At 43.9% G+C, this 23,000-nt stretch overlaps 1 protein-coding gene and 1 pseudogene across 4 annotated transcripts in view; both read right to left on the reverse strand.

Moving 5' to 3' along the window:
* The window catches only part of VDAC1 (voltage dependent anion channel 1), a 584,928-nt gene that overhangs the window by 220,692 nt on the left and 341,236 nt on the right, over positions 1 to 23,000 (reverse strand). The gene's annotated exons all lie outside the window — the stretch shown is intronic.
* LOC141134976 (5S ribosomal RNA) lies at positions 10,682 to 10,800 on the reverse strand (annotated as a pseudogene).

Here is a 23,000-nt window from a genome sequence, read left to right on the forward strand (position 1 = left end):
ATTCTTCTCGAGGTGCACCAAAGGGGGATAAATCAATAAGGAGATATACAAATACATTTTTGTTGAATTTCCACGTACTCCTACTTTTTATGCGTTGCCCAAGACTCACAAGGACATTTGTTGCGCGCCCTCCCCCAGTAGACCAAATGTGTCAGGCATGGGATCATATACAGAACGTGCTAGTCAACTGATGGACACATACTTATGTCCTCATGTTATTGCTCTCCCATCCTACATACAGGACACCCGATTTACTCAAACGATTAGAGGACTGTTCGGTCCCTCCAAAAACCCTTTAAATAGCGATTAACCTCCCTGGCGGTTTTCCCGAGTGTGGCTCGGGGTTAAATTTCAGTACCATTAGCGGTAACCCCAAGCCACACTCAGGATTGCATTGCAGGATCCTGGTGCGGTATACTTACCTTGTCCCCAGGGTCCTGCAATGTCCCCCCACTGTGTCCGCGGGCTCTGTCCTCCGCCCGAAGCCTCTCTGTGCCGCGCTCCGTCCCCTGCGAGTGTCGTGACGCATGGGGAAGTGTGCAGTGGCAAATTCAAATGTTACATTTTACATTAAAATGTTACATTTTACATTAAAATGTAAAAATCATAAAACATACAGTACACTGTAATCTTACAGATTACATTACTGTATGAAATTATTTCACATCCCTTTTCCCTAGTGGTTTGTCCTGCATGGAGTTTTATATTATATATACTGTTCTTTCTGCCTGGAAACTGGAGATTGTCCATAGCAACCAAAAAGTGTCCCTTTACTCCAAAAGTGGTTTTAGACCAGCTAGAAAACAGCGATAATAGATTAGAACACTTGCAGAATTGAGCGATAGTGAATCGTGGGGAAATTCATTTTATTATATTATTTTTTATAATTATTTATATTTATTTATTATATTATAATTTATGATTTTGTGTTTCAAACTTTATCATACCCGGGATATCGACTCTTCTTTGGATAGATTTAAGTGTGTTATTGCTAAGAATTACAGGCCTACAATATAAAATGCCAAATTTCTATGCAAAATAATTGTACTGCTTTGAGACACAAAAATCTTACATAATCATATCTCCAGGGAGGCTACCATCAAGGCTCTTTACAGTAGCATACCTCTGGCCATAGAGAGCTTCCTTAAAATACAAAGTACACAAAATTCCGGCCATACATTCTAACATGGTACTGTTACATAGATGACGAAATCATGTTTTGGACAGGCATAGAGATCACACTAAATTTACTTCATGACCTCTTTGCACATCAACTTTGATCTGAAGTTTACTATGCACCATGATAGTGTCTGTTCCATTCTTGGCGATTAGGATTTTAAAGCACTCTGATGGGTCCTATTGGTACAACTCTCTATCATAAGCCCCATGCGGGTAATACTTTACTTCACGCTCAGAGTGCCCATCCCAAGCCCCTGGTTAGAAGCATACCATACTCTCAGTACCTACGTCTGAGACATATATGCTCTAATGATGCCCACTTCAAATTGGAAAGCTGACGCTCTTCGAGATTACACTTTTGGCAAGAGGATACTCACGTATTCTCTTATGTAAAACTTTTATTGGGGTGTACAAACTGTCTAGGGAAGATCTTCTATTCAAAGTTAAAACAAAGTCACGATCTAAATCTGTCCGGCTTCTCACAACATATAACCGCCAACACTCTGTTCTCCCCCAAATTCTCCAAAAACATTGGTGCATACCTAATGATTCTATTCTAAGTAAATACCTTAGAGATGTACCCGAAATTACATCTAGCCACTTTGTTTCCTCTCCCCCTCCCCAGCATCCAGTCTCAGAGGCACCTGGCATTGCAGCTCATGTGACTTCTTCGAATGAATCCTGGAAAATCAGGCTACCTGCCAAATGGCAAACTTCATTAAATTAAACACTATGTTGACTGTAATACTCCAAGGATTGTTTAGATTATACTTTGTGAATGCGGAGCCCATTATATAGCATTAAACCATACGCCAATTCTGGCGAAGAATCAAAGACCATGTATATTATGCTAGAAACAATTTCGTAAACAACCCGGTGGGGAGACATATTGCTCTCCAACATAGGCACAATACTAGTGTTATGAAGTTTGCAGCCCTCAAGCATACTCCCCAAAACCCTAGAGGGGGGATGGGGATAAGGTGATCCTCCAGCGGGAGGCTAGCTGTATCTTTTTGTCTTAAGGCTACGTGTCCGCCCGGCCTCAATGAGGCATTTAGCCTCAAGCCCTTTTTATGAGGGGCACTTTATGTTGGACCATCTGACTTTCCTTCCCGGGCTTGTGATCGGTCTGTTGTAAATATCTGTTATTCTGTGATATGTATTTTCCCCTGTTTTATTTGAAGGCACCACTAGTTGTATATTGATGATGTTTTTTCTCTGTTTGTGTAATGTGTGTATATATTTTGTGACAGTACGGATCCCTGTCCTATGATTTTCGCCCAGGATTCTCAAATAGGCCGGTTAAGAGGCTCCAGGAGGATTATTTAATTTGGAGTAAACTGTTTTATCAGTTTCCTCTGTGATTGGTAAAATCCACTTGGGGACCTGGAGATTTCATGGCGATCTGGGTGGGATGGAATCTCCAATCCTGGGACCGGGTTTTGGGAACAGCCAGGAGTCTGGCTTGTTGATTGTGCAGGTGGGTCCTGGGCTTATAGCAGAGCCAGGACCAGAGTTCTGGGTTCCACCCTCCCAAGGAGTCCAGGTGTGAAGGGAGAAGTGTGCCTGTTGGCACAGGACAGTCTGACAGAGCAGACGGAGGGCCCAAGCCAGTGGGCTGAAGCAGCTAGGAAGCTGTAAAAGACAGTGTCACCAGAGGTGCAGTGTGGATATCAAACAGGGACACAGTTACAGGGTCAAGAGGAGCGAGGTCAACGCCTGAATAGCAGTGCTGACCAGAGAGTCAGGTGGATCAGTATTTTCCACTTATTTCATTATTGCTTTGAAGTTAAAACCCCTGCGTGGGAATCCTGGATGGACTGTTTTTTCTTTTACATTAATAAACATGGGCCAAAAAGCCCTTAAACCGCATATCTGGCGTAGACTCGGCTCACTGGTAAGTTCTACAGCTAAATAACCCCCAATATTACAATATAAATATATATATATATACACACACACATACACACACATAAATATATATATATATATATATATATATATATATATATATATATATACACATATATACACATACACACACTGTATCTCACAAAAGTGAGTACACCCCTCACATTTTTGTAAATACTTTATTATATCTTTTCATGTGACAACACTGAAGAAATGACACTTTGCTGCAACGTAAAGTAGTGAGTGTACAGCTTGTATAACAGTGTAAATTTGCTGTCCCGTCAAAATAACAACACACAGCCATTAATGTTTAAACCGCTGGCAACAAAAGTGAATACACCCCTAAGTGAAAAATGTCCAAATTGGGCCCAAAGTGTCAATATTTTGTGTGGCCATTATTATTTTCCAGCACTACCTTAACCCTCTTGGACATGCAGTTCACCAGAGCTTCACAGGTTGCCACTGGAGTCCTCCTCCATTTCTCCATGACAACATCAGGACCTGGTGGATGTTAGAGACCTTGTGCTCCTCCACCTTCCATTTGAGGATGCCCCACAGATGCTCAATAGGGTTTGGGTCTGGAGACATGCTTGGCCAGTCCATCACCTTTACCCTCAGCTTCTTTAGCAAGGCAGTGGTCGTCTTGGAGGTGTGTTTGGGGTCGTTATGTTGGAATACTGCCCTGCAGCCCAGTCTCCAAAGGGAAGGGATCATGCTCTGCTTCAGTATATCACAGTACATGTTGGCATTCATTGTTCCCTCAAGGAACTGTAGCTCCCCAGTTCAGGCAGCACTCATGCAGCCCCAGACCATAACACTCCCACCACCATGCTTGACTGTAGGCAGTACACACTTGTCTTTGTATTTCTCACCTGGTTGCCACCACACACGCTTGACACCATCTGAACCAAATAAGTTTATCTTGGTCTCATCAGACCACAGGACATGGTTCCAATAACCCATGTCCTTAGTCTTTTTGTCTTCAGCAAACTGTGGGCTTTCTTTTGCATTGTCTTTTAAAGAGGCTTCTTTCTGGCATGACAGTCATGCAGACCAATTTGGTGCAATGGTCTGAGCACTGACAGGCTGACCCCCCACCCCTTCAACCTCTGCAGCAATGCTGGCAGCGCTCATAGGTCTGTTTCCCAAAGACAACCTCTGGATATGACGCTGAGCATGTGCACTCAACTTCTTTCGTCGACCATGGAAAGGCCTGTTCTGAGTGGAACCTGTCCTGTTAAACCGCTGTATGGTCTTGGCCACCATGCTGCAGCTCAGTTTCAGGGTCTTGGCAATCTTCTTATAGCCTAGGCCATCTTTATGTAGAGCAACAATTCTTTTTTTCAGATCCTCAGAAAATTTGGTGCCATGTTGAACTTCCATTGACCAGTATGAGAGAGAGTGAGCGATAACACCAAATTTAACACACCTGCTCCCCATTCACACCTAAGACCTTGTAACACTAATGAGTCACATGACACCGGGGAGGGAAAATGGCTAATTGGGCCCAATTTGGACATTTTAGGGGTGTACTCACTTTTGTTGCCAGCGGTTTAGACATTAATGGTGGTGTGTTGAGTTATTTTGAGGGGGCAGCAAATTTACACTGGTATGCAAGCTGTACACTCATTACTTTACATTGTAGCAAAGTGCAATTTCTTCAGTGTTGTCACGTGAAAAGACATAATAAAAGATTTACAAAAATGTGACTGGTGTACTCACTTTTGTGAGATACTGTATATATATATATATATATATATATATATATATAATATATATTCTTCTGTGCTTAGCTGGAGGTTTGTGCTCCTTCCTTGTCGCTTGGCAGGGTTCCTTTTGGCCCCTTCTGTGTGGGCGGGCATAGGCATCCCTGTTTTTCCTAAGGGGGTGGCTTGGTAGTGTGTATTTTCACTTCGGGGAATGTGTGTTCGCGCGGCTCTGAAGTCACATTGTGCGCCGCAAACGCATTTTTGTGACGCGGTGGGAGCATATATACTGGCATGCCACAGGGCATGGTGAGCAGTTCCTGATGGTGGCGGGTTGATGCACAGTGAAATTTAGCGTGGTACGCAAACCGTAGGAGATGATCTTTGTGGCAATATGTACCTAAGTGATGGCGTTCGGGTTTATCTCATTGATACCTTTTATGGTTTACAGAGCATTGGTTCTATGTTATTCAGCCACTTATAGATGGACTATCTGATGATGTGATGTGATTTTGATCCTCTGAAAAGGTTCTTGGAAGAATCTTTATATACATGGGTCCATGAAATATTATTATGAGTTTTATCATCTTTTTGTGGAGATATATTTGAGCATCTCCTTTTTACCACCCGCATTCATGTACATGCCCCTAAATGTTTTGTTTTAGAGATTCTTCATTAGCAAGCCTGTGTGCCTTGCCATCTTGAGTGTTTCTTTTTGCAAAACCACCCGTCACCATATATCCTGTAATGCGTTTTAACCAATGTAAGTTTGGAGTATAATAGCCTGATACTGTTGGGCTGGGCACATAGTCCATATTTTGATTTTATATCACATATACATATATTACTTTATTCAGGATTGTTGCCGTTCACCCTTTGTCCTGTGTGTGGTGCCTGGATGTTCTCCTATGCCCGCCCCAGGTGTTTGGGTTGATCGACCTATTGCAGAGTTCCACTGGTAGAAGCACATGCGATACCTCTATGCTAAAAAAAATTAATATTGTATCAGAAATGATATGTCACTAACAGTATGCTAAAGGTAATTCAAGTATTATTAGTATGCCTGGGTCCTGAAGAAGCCAAGTTAATGGCGCAATATTGACCGCACAGACAACGACCGTACAGACAACTCTATATCATACCATTGTAGGATATACAACCTATATACATCCATATCCAATGAGTTAGGCCTTATGGCCATACATTTCCTCACCCATAATGGAGACTTTAATTCCTTGCAGTCACAATTTCTGGTTAAATCAACTGAATTCTGTTTAAGACACAAGTATTTTACATTTTTTGAACAGTTTTATTTACAATGCAGGGGTACAGCCATTAGGGAAACTTTGCTCCTGTATATGCCAACCTAACGATGGGCTACTGGGAGGAGGGATACATCTGGGCCAACATCCCATTTGCTGAGCACATTGTGTATTTTGGCAGATATATTGATGATATTTTGCTCATCTGGAGTGGTGGCCCGGATGCGTTCCCCTTTTTCTTGGCCCACTGCAATGCCAACCCCTTTAGCTTGTCCTTTACACATGTACTCGATTCCGAGTTGTTGTTTTTGGATCTAGTGCTGACCCAAGATCATAGTGGTATTGTTACCAAAAATCACATTAGACCCACTAGTGGGAATTCCTACCTGCATTTTAACAGCTGCCACCACCCCACATGGAAGCACAACATTCCTAGTGGACAGTTCAACAGACTGAGGAGAAATTGTTCGAGAGTAAATGACTATGTCATACAGGGTGGCTCGATGATAAAAAAATTTGAAGAAAAGGGATATCCACGCAAGCTAGTTCAACATATTTTCTTGTCCTACATGAATCCCCCTTCCCAAAAGAAAATTCCAGCTGAATTGAATGACAACCACAGTCAGATTCGTGTCAACCTTTAATGACAAGTTCAAGTCAGTCTCAGAATAATAAAAAAAATTATAATATTTTATTAGATCAGCGTCTGGCCCCTGAGTTACCAGAAGCTCCCCAAAAAACCTTCAGAAGAGCATGGACTTTGAAAAATATATTAGCACCAAGCAAAATGATAAATAGTTCCACCAGATCCCCCCTAGACATTAGATCATACTTTGACAACAGGACAGGCATTTTTCAGTGTGAGAAAAAAAAAAAAAAAAAAAGAGGATACCTGACCTGTCAATTTATAACTCATGGCAGCAATAAGATTACCACTAATATAGGTAAAAGTTATATAATCAAACAATTCATCACATGCTCTACAGATTTTGTTATATATGTTTTACGGTGTCCCTGTGACCTTTTATACGTGGGTCGCACTATATGTGCTTTACAGGCAAGAATTGGTGATCACCGTAGATTCAAGAAAGGATGTGATGAATATAGCGTTCCACAGCATTTTCATCGTATGCATGATGATATTAAATGCCTGGAAGTTTTTGTCATAGAGACCATCCCCAAAGGAACCTTGACTGAGATTTTCCCCATTATGCAAGAGGGAAGTATGTATATACATGTTCGACCGTCTTGCCCCCAAAGGATTAAACGAGGAATTAGAAACATGCAATTTTGTCTAGTTCCTTTCATAGCCCCCCCCTTTTTTTTTACCCCCCTCTTTCTTCATTCTCCTTTTCCCCTTTCTCTCCCCCCCACCTCTCCACCTCCCCAATCCCTTTTTTTCCTTCTCTCCCCTTCGTTTTTCTCTCTCCCCCCTTCCCTTTTTAATTTCATTGTTAGGTCATTGTTTCACGTATGGATATATTTTACATTTGTTGGTTGGTATATTTCATGTGGGCATGCTTGGGTGTGAATAAATGTGTACAGGTTTCTCTACATTTACCTTTATACATTTACATATATTTTTAACATACGTGTTTACATTTGGAATTATTTTTGGATTTATTTTTTTTATTTTTTTTTTTATTTTTATTGTTATTATTACGTTTTTGGAATTGCTTGCCCATTACTTATATATAACACTAATGATATTCTGATCGTGTAAAACTATGTATATTTTTAATGTTTATCGTCGTGGCAAAGAGGGATTAACGTCAGTTAGCAAATTGCCCTGCCCCATTGCGCTGTTAACTCCCTGCCCCTATACACTATTTAAACCTCCCGGTTGCCCACTCTGACTTTGAAAAATAGGATTTTTATAACAGCTTACCTGTAAAACCCTTTTCTTTTGAAGTACATCACGGGACACAGAGCCATAGTAATTACTATGTGTGTTATAGTCCACCTTCAGGTGCTGGACACTGGCACACCCTAAACAGGAAGTGGCCTCCCTATATAACCCCTCCCACTACTGGGAGTATCTCAGTTTTGTAGCAAAGCAATACACGTGTATACTAGAAAGAGGGGCGGGACCTCAGTGTCCCGCGATGTACTTCAAAAGAAAAGGATTTTACAGGTAAGCCGTTATAAAAATCCTATTTTTTTTAATCGTACATCACGGGACACAGAGCCATAGTAATTACTATGTGGGATGTCCCAGAGCAATGCCAACTGAGGGAAGGGAAACACAACCAAAGTAGGGCACCATGAAATCAGAGGATTTATACTGCTGCCTGCAGTGCACTGCGCCCAAAGCCGACATCCTCATGTCTTTTTACATCCACCAGATAGAATCTGGTAAATGTGTGGATTGAAGACCAAGTTGCGGCCTTGCAGAATTGAGCCATGGAGGCTTGGTGATGCACTGCTCACGAAGCACTAACAGCCCTAGAGGAGTGCGCTCTGATTTTAGAGGGTAGCACTACCTCTTTAAACCATAAGTTTGAACGAATACTTGTCAAATCCATTTAGAAATAGTAGATTTTGATGCTGCCTGTTTTCTTTTAGGACCTTCAGGCAACATGAACAAAACATCCATTTTCCGAATCTGAGCAGTCTTCTTTAAGTAGACTTGACTGCTCTCACCACATCAAGAGAATGTAGTAATTTATCTTCCAGAGAACAGGGTTCTGGAAAAATTAAGTTAGAACTATATCCTGGTTTAGATAAAAACCTGATATTACCTTCGGTAAAAAGTTAGGATGAGGATGCAATACTACCTTATCCTTATGAACAATAAAAATATAGCTCTTTACAAGAAAGAGCAGCCAATTCTGATACCCTTCTTGCAGCAGATACGGTTACCAGAAAAAATAGTTTCCTTGTCAAAAAAGGACCAAAGGAATATGTTGTATCGGCCCAAAAAAAGGCTGTTTTGTAATGCCGACAAAACTAAATTCAAGTCCCAAGGTTAACCGGAGATTAAGCCGTGTTACCCCCTGAATAAAGTTAGGAACCAAAGAATGCGAAGCAAGTGGTCGCTGAAATAATACCGATAAGGCTGAGACCTGTCCTTAGAAAGCACTCAAGGCCAGCCTTATTTCTCACTCCATCTGCAGAAAGTCCAGGATTATACCTCTGACCTATTTCCTGGGGTGCAACTCCTGGTTTCACACCAGGAGACATAGGTTTCCCAGACTCCATAATATATAATTATGGAGGCCGGCTCCCTTGCATTAACCAAGGTAGAAACTACTGAACCTGACAGCCCACGCTTCTTCAGAGTGTGGGTCTCAATAGCCAGACTGTTAAATTTAGTGTTTGTAAAGTAGGATGGAACACCGGACCTTGCGAGAGAAGGTCTGGCCGTGATGGTAGGATCCAAGGGTCCCCTACTGCCATCTTCACGATCTCTGCATACCAAGATTTCCTGGGCCCCGCTGGAGGCCACAAGAATCATCGACTACCATTCCTGCTTGATCCTGCGAAGAAGTCGTGGATGCAGGCAGAATAGGAGGGAATGCATAAATCAGTGAGAACCGATTCCACGGGAATAGCAAGGCATCTGTTCCGCATGCTAACGGATCCTTTGTTCTTGAGACAAAGTTGTCGATTTCTTTGTTGAACCTGGATGCAAACAGATCTATGTCTGGGATCCCCCATTTTCGACATATTGACAGGAAAATATCGGGGTGAAGAAACCATTCTACCGGGAACAACTGCTGGCGACTCAAGTAGTCCGCCTGCCAATTTTCTTTTCCTAGAATGAAGACTGCCGATAGGCAAAGTACATTGTTTTCTACCCAAGATAGGATATGATTCATCTTTCTCTAGTCCGCACAACTTCTTGTGCCCCCTTGGTGATTAATATAGGCCATTGCTGTGGCATTGTCGGATTAAATCCTGGCAGGACAATACCATAAACTGAACGTTCAGGCCCTCAGGACCAAGAGCTCTGCCTGAATTTCTAAAATGTTGATGGGCAAGGCCATTTCTGATCTGGGCCACTTCTCTGGGACAGTTGCCTCTTTCAGGACTGTTCTCCAACCTAAACAAAAAAAGGTTGGCATATGTTGTTACCACTTCCCAGGTAACTGAAGGAAGGATTTTCCCTTTAGTAGATGTCAGAAACCATGAACGAGACCGAGACAGAAGTACAGTAAAATCACACTGGTTTATTAATAAAAATAAAAAGGTAAATAGAGTAAGCGTAGTCAAAGCATAGCTAGAGTCCAGTAACCGGATCAGGTAGTCAGCTAAGCCAGAGTTGAGTAACCAGCCCGGGTAATCAGCCAGGCCAGAATTCAGGGATCCAAGTAGAGGAACAGCAAGCAGGATAAGGAGATAAGGAGCCAGAAGGGATGTCAGCAAAGCCAGTCTTTAAACAGGAACACAGGAGATGGTTTCTTGTGATGTGACCAAGGCGAAGGCAGGAATGAAGTGAGCTGGAGATCTTTAAGTAGGCGGGACTGACAAGCAGATCCACAACAGCTGGTTAACTGTGGAGAGAGATGAGAGCTGGCAATTAGCCAACAGCTGAGCGGCCAGCTCAGAGAAGGAAGGGGTGAGCCAGCCCTGACAGTAGATTTTTGTATGTTAACCATAAACTGAGGCTCCAGCGCACCCAGCCTACAGCACCTGGTACTTCCAGGTGGTCTCTCATCCGGGTACTAACCAGGCCTGACCCTGCTTAGCCTTTAAGATCAGACAAGATTGGGCGCTATCAGGGTGATGTGGCCGTAGGCTTTGGAGTCAGACACATTGGTAATGTAGAGCTTGAACCCTTTGTTCCAAGCCGATAGGATACTGTTTTGCGGCAGTCTCGAATGAAACGGAGCATAAGGAATGGCCTCGAATGAAGCCACCATCTTTCCCAACAACCTCATGCAAAGTTAAATAGAAGAAATTCATCGTGCTTCAACCACCAAAATCAGTTCCTTTATGGCGCTGATCTCTGCCTGGGGTAAGAATACCCTTTTCTGGGTGTACCTATGATCGGACCCAAGTATTTTAGCCTTCTTCATGGTTTTAAAGATTTCTCCTAGGTTGAGAATCCAACCTAGATATTCCAGGTAGTTGAATGTGGTGACCATACTTTGGTCTAAGCGGGCTACCGACTGGTCCATCAAGAACAGATTGACTAGGTAAACCATTATCGTTATACCTTGGGCCCTTAATCTGGCTAGAAGAGGGGCCAGAACCTTTGTAAACACTCAAGGTACAGTAGCTGGACCGGAAAGCAGAGCTACACACTGAAAATGAAGATTTTCTATCTTGAAAAGTAGACATTACTAGTGAGCGAGGAAATAGACATGGGGGTATGCATCTTTGATGTCGATTGGCGCCAAAAGTTCTCCTCCTTGTAGGATGGAGATAACTGATTTGGATTGACTCCATACGAAAAAAAGAGTGGTTATATTCAGAAACTGAATTTCGATTTTTGAGATCCAGAATGTCCATTCAGATTTGGCACTGTGAAAAAAAAAAGAGGTTTTAATCAAACCCCAACCTCTGTTCTTACATGGGGACCCCCATGATCACTTTTTTTTTCTCTGGATCCTTAGAAACCTTTGATCTGAGAAAACGAGCAGACGGGAACTCTAGGATCTCCAGTTTGTACCCTGGAGCTATTGAGGAAGCTCTTCCTGCCAGATCCTTGAGAACTGCAGAAGAATTCCCCCTATTCTATTGAACCTGACGGTGGAAGCCGCTGTGACTGCCTGGAGGCGGATGCCTCTGGCACAGGAGAAGGAGCTTTAAAACAAAAATATATTTACTCCTTCTCTTAAATGGGAAAAGGGGTGCTTTCCACTAGAATTTCTTTGGATGTATTATCCAAAACATCCCCAAATAGCTGTTTCACCGCAAAAAGGAAGACTAGCTAGGAGCTTCTTACAAGGTGCTTAGCGAAGGGCGCAAGGCCTGAAGGACAGAATCTCTCATAGCAGCTGTTGCAAACATAAAGCTGCCTCCTGGGCCTGCTGAGCAGGATAACCTTGAACACCTGTTTAAACTGGTCTCTCAATGATTAAGCAATTACTGACAGCGCAGGCAGGGACACTCAATCTGCCAGAGAAAAAAAGTGCCGGACAAGTCAAATGTATTCACAGAGAATATAGCAGCGTTAATTGCTGGTATACCCTACTTAGTGAATTTCCTCCACCAAAGGATAAAGTGTGAAAACTTTTTAGGAAGGAAAAAAATGCTTATCTGGCTGATCCTCTCAGATACAAAACAAGCTTTTCCAGCAATGAATGAACAGGAAAAGGCATGCACAGCTTGAGGAGGCTTTAGTGAACCCAAACACTCAGTTAAGGGTACATAAATGTGGAGCGATCATTCAGTAAGAAATTGCACCATCAATCTTAAGATTGAAACAGCTGATTCTCCCGCATTTAACACCTCAGAAGAGGAGTTATCAGCCTCACCACGGTCCCCTGAGGGAATTTGTCTTCTCCTGCTCTTAGTTTGAGGGTCCTGGGCAATGGAAGAGAACCTATCGCATTTTGACCCACACTGGGATGCGATTAAAGTTGCTAAACTTTTTTTTTAAATTATCATAAAATAAACAGGGGTTGCAGTGTTAAAAACAGTTGCAGACATTTCATGGCCCTGATGCTCACTCTGACCAGCCACCCCCTCTCAGGGGAGGATGCCATTTGTAGAGATGAGTAGGCTTTCCAGAGCTTGAGGGAGACACTTAGCTCTTTTTTGGGGGTGTTTCAACCCCCCCCCTTCTGACCATAGCCAGATGCACAAAGCAGAGGTACTACCAGAAGAAATGGCATCCACTGCTTGGGCAATAGTCCAGCTACTGCCGCTGCTATTAATGCTCAGCCTGATGCAAATAGTAAATGTGTCAAATAGGAAATGCCTATTTGACACATTTACTACAAAACCTCTTTCATGCTCTTCTTTGCTCTTATGTCTCTCCGACAATTCTGCAGCCAGCATAAATGGAGTTTTTCTTTTTAAAAAAAAAAAAAAAAACACATTCCCGCGTTGGAGGACGCCAACACCGTGCTAATCCCCGCCCCCACCGTCGCATTGCGCCCCCCTCCTTTCTTTTTAAAAAAAAAAGAATTTTCCCGAGCAAGCGCGGGCCTCCGATCCGACCAGATCGGGGCGTGACCGGATGCCGGAGTGAGCGGAGGTGTGTGAGGTCTCTCTTTGCTCCATCCCCTTTGGCCATCCTATCTAACCCAGCTCGGTGTGCTATTTCTCCCTGTACGAGTCTGTACTTGCCTTGCTGCTCTGGGTGCCCTCTGGGAGACTCGGGAGGATGGAGGGGCTGTGCAGGGCGGTGGTGTGGATATTGGAGGATCGCATCGGCGGCTGCCTTCCGTGCAGTGCGAGGGAACTCGAGCGGCTCGCACTGCTGTCCTGGTTGCCCTGACAACGGCCAGAGTTCCTGCGAGAAGCAGCGAGACACGCACTGATCAACGTGCACAACGCGGGGCAGCTGTTTGAAGCGATCTAACACTGCCTAGCAAGCTCAGCAGTACTAAGGGGGTAACATATGAAAAGTGGGAACTAGTGCCAGATATAACCCTTTGCAAGAGGAATTACTAAAGAGCCAAAAGAGGATAAAAGTACTACAGCCTGGTAACCTCTAACAGTTACACATCTCCCTATACTCCTTTACAGTTGGCCATGACAAGGAAAAAGGGGAGGAACAGCAGCACCAGGAGGACCCAAGCTCTCAAACCACTCGTTCAACTAAGGAGAAGGGGAACAGGCGGCAGCAGCAGCAGCCAAGCTGGAGAGATATGCACATACCCCCTACACAGTCACCAGCTAAAGGTAACCAGCAATCCCAGGGGAAAACCTAGACAGGAGGCCCTGGGGACAGAAAAAGCCTAGGTAAAATGACAACAGTACTACCTATTACTAGAAAAACTGTAAGTAAAAAAAGCCCTGAGGATGACCCCCTGGGAAATATGACCGAAATTTCTTCTGATTTATGCGTATCTACTGAAGTTGAACCAACACTGAAGGATGTTTTATGCGCAGTTAATTTTTGCAAGGGCTCGCTGAGTAGCTTGTGTGATCAGTTAAAGAGCTTATAAAGGAAGAGTTATTTTCAATGAGCCAAGAGTTGCAAAAAACGGTTACGAGAACAACTACTCTGGAGGGGAGGTTAAGCCAGGTAGAGGACAATTTCCAATGAAGCAAGAGTTTAAAGCAATGCAAGTCCAGTTGGGTTTATATAAATCCAAAATGGACAAAATGGAAAATAGGTTGCGCAGGAACAACGTGAGGGTGGTCGGCCTTCCGGAGTGGTGCAAAGGCTTCCACCCTGTAGAGTTCATGGAGAAATGGCTTAGGGAGGTATTTGGGACAGAGATCTTCTCGCACCTTTTTGTGATCGAGAGAGCTCATAGAGTGCCTTCTAGAGCACCACCACCAGGGGGACACCCCAGACCGGTAATTATGAAAATGCTCAATTACAAGGACAAAGTGACTTTGATGCAAAAGGCTAAAGAGATGGGTGATATCTCCCATAATGGAGCTAGGATTTCACTATACCCAGATTACTCACCGGACTTACAGAAGCGTAGGGTGGAATTTACTGAAATCAAGCGTAGCCTACGGAACTATAAAATTACATACGCACTGCTGTATCCAGCACGTCTACGTATAATGGCCTTAGGAGCAACCCATTTTTTTGACTCAGTTGCAGGGGTAACAAAGTGGCTTGAAAACAACAAAAAGGACCTATAGTGATTTAAGTTAATTTTGGAAATATGTATTGATTTTTTAGATATTTTTTCAATAAGGAAGTCAAATAAAGGATGGTGCCTGGGGGGGGGGGGGTGGTTGTTGAAAGTCACTAATGAAAGATGGGGTGTTTTTGTTTATGAATGTTTTTTTTTGTAATTTTGATAAATTTTAAATGGGTTAGGGGGTGGCAGGGGACAAGCACTGGAAAATAATGAATTTAAATTACACATATGTAGGGTTATGGAGAAGTGGTTGGAACGGTTTGGAAAGAAAGATACGGTCACAAGTAATGCCCCTAGGGCTAGCCTAGTTAGGCGTAAGGGGAGAAAGGGGGGATACTTAGGGAACAAGGGGGAAGGGAAGTAAAAAATATGGAAGAGAAATGTGGAAGGGAGGTAAAAGGGAGTTGTAGGAGAGGGCTAGTGGAGGACTTTATAGTATACACGCGAGGAGGGGGAGGGCAGATAACAATAGAGTATACACGCACATGTTATTCACATTTAATAAAAAACAATATAGAAAGCGAAGGTAGACAGGGAATAGGTTATATGGGCTTTCTGGTTCCTTTTCGGTTTGACACAACTTTAACACTGATTGCCCCTTTGGGAGACACAAATAAACAAACAAAATGGTTTTTGGTAGAAGGACAGGGATGGTTTATAAGTAAAACTAGGCATAATGGCTTTTACTTTGGCTGTTCCTAGCTTATTCCTGTTTTTCCCTTTTTTTTTTGCTGGTAGTGTTTTTTTTTCTTCTTTTCCCTGTGTTTTTTTTTTTATGTAGGGAATCTGGGATTTTTCCAGTTTTTTTTTATTTAGACGCTGCCTAAAACCCTAAACATAGGCTCTTGGAATATTAGGTGGATGGGTGACCCCATTAAAAAAGCTACTGTGTTTTCGGTACTTGGGCGCATGATGTTGAACTGATATGCCTGCAGGAAACACATCTTACTAATGACAGTAAGTCACAATTTCGGAGTAAGAAATTTCAAGAACAACATTCAGTTTACTCCTCTTACTCTAGGGGGGTGAGCATATTAGTAAAGAGAGGAGTGTTATTTTCCTGCAGGGATGTCAGAATAATGGAAAATTGTATACTCACCTTTCCAAAATTTTCCTTTCCTGTCGCATCTTCATGGCAGCATACACTTTGGGTCGTGACTCCGCCCCCACAACCTGATAGGACCACATAACTATAAGTTGCAGAGAGGGCCCCCGCCCCAGTATTCTCTGTATATACACACACATCACCTCAGAAGGGTGGGCGATTGTATGCTGCCATGAAGATGCGACAGGAAAGGTGAGTATACAATTTTCCGTTTACCTGTCGCATCATGGCAGCATACACTTTGGGGAATAACTCGCAATTGGGTGGGAATGCAAATTAAGTTTATTAATAAAGAATAGAAGAGTTGGCCTGGATAACGGTTCTTCCGAAATCCACTGTGGATAAGTGAGCGGAATCCACCTTATAATGAGAAATAAAGGTGTTTCTGGAAGACCAGGTGGCTGCTCTGCAAATGGTTTCCGTCAAGACTCTACAGTAGGCCGCCCAGGAAGTTGCCACTGCCCTGGTGGAATGTGCCTTTAAGCCCTCAGGTATCTGATGGTTACTTAGCGAATAAGACTTCTTGATGGCCTTTACTAGCCATGACGCAATGGTGCGTGAAGATGCCGCCTGACCTCTCTTGAATCCATGCGGGATAATTAGAAGTCTCTCCGTTTTTCTGATGGATCTGGTTGCCGAGAGGTACTCTCTCGATGTTGCCCTTGACGTCTAATGAATGAGGGTTCCCCTGATCCGTGACAAGTGCTGGGAGATTAATCTCTTGGTTGAAATGGAAGGATGAGGATACTTTGGGGATGAAGCGATCTGAAGGCCTCAGGACTAATCTGTCTGGGTAAACGATCAGGTACGGTTCATTAGCCAGTAAAGCTTACCTCTCTGACACCCTTTTAGCCAATGTTATGGCTATCAGGAATGAAACCTTTATGCCGCGTACACACGGTCGGACTTTTCGGCTACAAAAGTCCGACGGACGCCGACGGGCCAAGTCCGGCGGACAATCCGATTGTGTGTGGGCTTCCCCGGACTTTCAGCGGACTTTTCCAGCCGCAAATCTGATGGACTTTAGATTTGGAACATGCTTCAAATCTTTACGTCGTAACTCCGCCGGACCCAGAAATCCGCTCGTCTGTATGCTAGCCCGACGGACAAAAACCGAAGCTAGGGCAGCTATTGGCTACTGGCTATCAACTTCCTTATTTTAGTCCGGTGTGCATCATCACGTACGAATCCGTCGGACTTGTGTGATCGTGGATGTGGAATTCCCTTCCACAGGCGGTGGTCTCAGCGGGGAGCATTGAAAGCTTCAAGAAACTATTAGATAATCACCTGAATGACCGCAACATACAGGGATATGTAATGAAATACTGACACATAATCACACACATAGGTTGGACTTGATGGACTTGTGTCTTTTTTCAACCTCACCTACTATGTAACTATATATGTAACTATGTGTGTAGGCAAGTCCGGTCATTAGAAAGTCTGTTGAAAGTCTGCCAAAAGTCCGTCGAAAGTCTGTCGGACGGGCTGTCGGACTTTTGTAGCCGAAATGTCTGACCGTGTGTACGCGGCATTAGTGTTAGGTCCCAGAGGGAGATGTTCTTGAGCAGGAAGAAAGGTTCCTTAGAGAGGGCTTCCAGAACAACTGAGAGGTCCCAGACTGGGAAGGAAGGTTTTCTAGGGGGCCTTAGTTTTAGGCAGGCCCTTTGAAACTGGATAATAAGGGGATCTTGTGCCCATTTAACTCCTGACAAGGCGGATAGGGCCGACAGACCTTCAGGGTGCTTGACCTAAGGCCTTTTTCTAGGCCTGACTGTAGAAATTCTAGAATTTGTGATACCGAAGGGGAGGATGAGTCCCAGCCTTGCTGCTGAGTAAAGGCGACAAATTTTTCCCAGACCCTTCTGTAGGTGTTGGTGGTAGATCTTCTGGCTTGGAGTAAGGTGTCCACCACCTTTTGGGAACAGCCTTGATCTAAATACCTAGCCCTTTCAGTCTCTAGGCCATCAAATGTAGGTTTTCCAGGTGCGGGTGAAGTAGATGGTCCTGGGAGAGCAGGTCCGATGATAACGGGAGAGGGAGTGGGTCTGTCGTGTTCAGTTGCAGGAGAGTGCTGAACCATGGCCTCCTCGGCCAAAAGGGGATCACTGCTATTACTAATGCCATTGATCTCTTGAGCCTTAGAAGGAATCTCGCTATGAGGGGAGTCGGGGGAAAGATGTAGCCCATGCGAAAACTCCAGGGGTGTTGGAGGCAATCCGTTCCCTCTGTTGTAGGAAAGGGAATTCTTGACAAGAATCTCTGGCATTTCGTATTTGCTGGTGTTGCTGCAAGATCTATATCCGGTGATCCCCAGGTCCGAGATATGAGAGTGAACACCTGGGGACTCAGGGACCACTCGTTGTTGGAGATGAAGCTCCTGCTTAGTGAGTCGGCCAAGAGGTTCTGGGCTCCCGGGACGTAAACCGCCCTCAAGTCTGACAGGTTCAGCTGTGCCCATTCTATAAACAGGACAGACCTCCTGCATCATGGAGCTGCTTCTGGTGCCCCCTCCCCACCTGTTAATGTAGGCGACACCCACTCTGTTGTCCATTCTCAAAAGGACCTGCTTCCCCCTCAAGTGAGGGCTGAAGGCCAGGAGAGCTTGAAATGCCGCCTTCATTTCCAGCATGTTTGAAACTGAATCCTGTGACCTGAATGGCCAGCAGCCCTGAGCCGCGTAGTTATGATAGTGTGCCCCCCACCCCTCCCATGCTGGCATCCGAGGTCACTGTCTCCTGCAGAGGTGTGACTATGTGCTTGCATATCTTCAAGTTGTGAGGCCTTGTCCACCATCGCAGTAATTGCTTGACCTCCTCTGAGATGGAGATCGGCTGGGACATAGACGTGCCGTTCCACTGGCGCAGAAAGGAGATTTGGAGGGGGGGTCTTGAGTTCCATTGTGCCCATTGGACCATTGGAATGGTCGCTGACAGTGAGCCTAAGATACTGAGGCATGCTCTGGCTAGTAATGTTGTGGTTGAGATTGACTTCCTCACTCTCTGGATTAGGAGAGGCATTTTTTCTGAAGGGAGCTCCACTGTATTTGCCCTGGTGTCCAGTTCTGCTCCCAGTTAGACCATTCTCTGGATGGGCTGGATATTGCTTTTCTTCCAATTTATCAGCCATCCTAGACCCTGCAGTGTGGAGACTAGAATTTCCCGATGTTGGATGAGAGACTCCTGGCCGTCTGAGAGAAGCAGGATATCGTCCAGGTAATGGTGGACCCTTAGTCCTTTTTCTCTCAAGCAAGCTATTACAGGTAAATGGACCTTCGTAAATGTCCTGGGTGCGGTAGAAATCCTGAATGGGAGGCTTCGGAATTGGAAGTGCCGATGGTTTAAGATAAAACGAAGGAATTTCTGGAATGCGGCATGGATAGGGATATGCAGATATGCGTCCTGGAGGTCGATTGAAAGCATCCAATCTCCTAGGTTTATTGCTTGGAGGATCGACTGTAGGCTTTCCATTTTGAACGACTATCCGGATTGATCGGTTGAGGTTTTTTCAGGTCCAAGACCGGACGCAAATCCTCTGACTTCTTTTTGACTAAAAAAAGCGGAGAGTAGAAGCCTTTGCCTCTTTGTGTTAGCGGAACCTCCACTATTGCCTATTTTGGAAGAAGATCCTGGATGTACTGGATTAATGACAGCTTTTTTTCCCGGGATGGTGGTGGTTTGGTTGAGCAAAACTGATCCCTTGGGGGGCGTCTTTTGAACGACCATCTGTGCCCAAACTGGATGGTGGCCACCGTCCATGGGTCTTTTATTGTTTCCGCCCAAACCAGCCTGAACTTTGTGAGTCTGGCACCCACTACCGCTGGCTGGGCGGGCGCATCTTCAAAAGGACTTCTGGTTGCCGGAGGCGGGGGTTTTGGGTTATTGGAATTTAAGGAAGGACGTCTGAGGGTTCTTCCAGCTTCTTCTATAATCCTTCCCAGGCCTATAGGATTTTGCATCCCTGTATCTCTCTCGGAGATTGCGTCTGAAGGGAGGCGGTCTCTGCTGTTTCAGTCTTTTGTCCGATGGGATAAGGCCTGACTTTCCGCCTGTCACTTTTGAAATTGCTGTATCCAACTTCGTCCCAAGGAGGTTTTCCCCATCATACGGTATTCGGCACCAGTTGGACTTAGAGGCGGGGTCTGCCAACCAGGGCTTTAGCCATAGCGCCCTTCTGGCCATTACAGAGGCCAGCATGGACCTTGATGCGGATCTAATAGTGTCAACAGAAGCCTCTGCTATGAAATCCCCTGCAAGGCTAAGTTCTTGTAAGGCTTTGACTATCTGCTCTTGGTCCGCACCCTCAGTGGCGAGTTCTGCAGTGCTTGAGGACCAACTGGAGATAGCTCTTCCCACCGCAGCCAGTGCCACGGCTGGTCTGCAAGCACCTCCCGCAAATATGTAAGCTCTTTTAAGGTCGGTGTCAACTTTCCTATCGAGCACGTCTCTAAACGTCACTGCGTCTTCGATAGGGAGCGTCACATGTCTAGCTAGACGCATCAAGGATGCGTCTACTACTGGAGGGGAAACTAAAGGGGACACCTTGGGCTCCTTGAGCGGGTACAATTTGGCAAGTCTGTTCGTTAGACTAGTCTTTTCAGGATTCTGCCATTCCTCCTTGATCAGCTCATCTAACTCGTCGATGAACGGGAAAGTCTCTGGAACTCTTTTGAGATTTGGGAAATATTTCCTCTATTTCTGTTGGGTCTCCTTGGGCTCCTCCCAGTTTATCGCTTCCTTGACCGATTTAACAAAGGGTTCTATTAGCAAAAAATCGAATCTGGCTGATGTTTCCAGCTCTTCGGTGTCAGACTGGAGTTCTTGCTCCCATGATGTACTGGGATGAGTGGGTGAGGCGCTTTGGGCTGTAAACTCCGCATCAGGAGTTGAGACTTGCGGAGTTGAGACTCCGGAGGGTTCTATGGTGTCCAGATCTTTCCCTTTGGTGGCTTCGTCGATGCATCTGCGACAAGTCAGTTTATCTGGTAGGGCGGTGGCCCCGCAAACCCAGCAAGCTTTCCCGACAGGACGGGAGGGGTGCACTGATGACTGGTGTCTGCGTGCAGGGGATCTTCTGCGTTAAGATCGGCTATGCCTTGAGTAGGATCTGGATCGACTCCTTCTGCGACTTTCCCTGTGGTCTGAGCGATTTCTTCCACCTGAGCGGCTTCGTCTGTGGCCGGAGCGGCTTTTCCTGTGCGAGGTCTCTCTTCTGATAGGGCTGACCAATTTAGGCAGTGTTAGTGGAATCCTGCTCTCTTTTTCCTTGTCAAAAGAAGTTTATTGAGTATACAATATTATAAAGATACATAAAGTAAGTTTACAAGGATCTATAAAGTAAGCTCATTGTTTTACAGTAGGGTTTATATAGGTAAATATCATGAAATTTCAAATATTAAACATTGGGTTCACGTAAACCTAAATTAAAGATATATATCATTTCCTTAGTTACTTTTGTAGGTATTTAAATGATTTATACCTACTATACATATTGTTTACAGGTAGAGTGTATATAGGTCAAATAAATTCTGATAATGAGCTTTAATCGTAAGGTGGAGAAAAGGAAAGAGAAAGAAGAAAAAGGGTAGAAAGGTAGAGGTATGGTCCACAAGGTTGTCCCGCTCGTCAGTTTATTATTCTTTTTAGTTCTCTTTGAAGCCTTAGAATGGGTGTCTCTGTAAGTCATTTAATCTGCTACCATGGCAACAGGACAGAGTCATTGGAGTTTGACAGGAACTGTTGTTTTATCCAAGGATGCCAAAGTTTTTCAAATTTTGGAATTTGATTTTGGTCGATGGCTACCATCTTAGCATGGGACATTGTATTATTCATTCTGTGAATTGTTTCTGCTAGTACCAATGTAGGAGATTTCCATGCCTTGGTCACTGTTTGTTTTGCAGCCGTTGTTAGTTGGATCATAAGTTTGAATTGAGAGAGTGTTAACCATTCCGGTTTTAGATTAAGTAAAGTTATATAAGGATCTGGTTGTATTATTTTTTTAAATATTTTAGATGCAATCACGAAGACTTCCTTCCAGAAGGTTTGGATTACTGGGCACGTCCACCATATGTGTAAATGTGTGCCTATTTCTGGGCATCCTCGAAAACAAAGAGCTGAGGTATTAGGTGAATATTTTGCCACTCTAGCGGGTACAAGGTACCAGCGAGTTAGGACTTTATAATTTGTCTCCAGTGCTAAGATGTTGGGTGAAGATGACTTAGATGTGAGCCATATGTTAGACCAGTCCGTGTCTTCTAAAGTTCGTCCCAGGTCCTCCTCCCACCTCTGAACGTAAGAGGGTCTATTAAGATTTGGTACTCCATATAATTGATTATAAAGTGATGAAATTGTACCTTTAGCAAATGGATCTTTTGTACAGATTGATTCAAAAATGGATAATTGGGATAATGGTGTATCCCCCTTTAGGAATGGTGTATAGAAATTTTTGATTTGGAGATATCTAAATATCTCAGAGTTTGGTAGATCATATTTTTCTCTAAGCGATGGGAATGAAAGGAATGATTTAGATGCTATGAAGTCATTTAGTGTCTGAATGCCTGATGTTGTCCAAGCTTTAAAAGAATTTGGGTAGATCCATGCCGGATAAAAGGCCGGATTTCTGATAAAAGAAAGGAGAGGATTGTGTGGAGATTGTAACTGATATTTGGTTTTTAGTTTATCCCAGAGAGATAAGAAGTGTTTAGTTATGGGATTATGAATTTTAAAGCGGTCTTTAGGATCAAGCCATAATAAGTTTGATATTAATAGAGGGTCATTTTCTGAAGCCTCTATAAATACCCATAATGGGATTTCCTGTTTTGCATGGTATTTGGACAGACTGGCCAAATGTGCTGCTCTGTAGTAGTTAGTAAAATTAGGGTATCCCAGGCCTCCTTTATTTTTGGGAAGATGTAGTGTGTGTATAGGAATACGTGGTTTAGAAGAGCCCCATATAAACGAAGTTGCTCTTTTTTGTACTATTCTCAAAAAATAGGAAGGAATTGGAATAGGGAGGACTCTGAATAGATAAAGCAATTTGGGTAGAATAGTCATTTTGATTGCATTAATCTTCCCTATCCAGGATAAAGGAAGTTGCGACCATTGTTTTATTAGAT

Source organism: Aquarana catesbeiana, linkage group LG03, assembly GCF_042186555.1.
Source record: "Aquarana catesbeiana isolate 2022-GZ linkage group LG03, ASM4218655v1, whole genome shotgun sequence".
Taxonomy (NCBI): domain Eukaryota; kingdom Metazoa; phylum Chordata; class Amphibia; order Anura; family Ranidae; genus Aquarana; species Aquarana catesbeiana.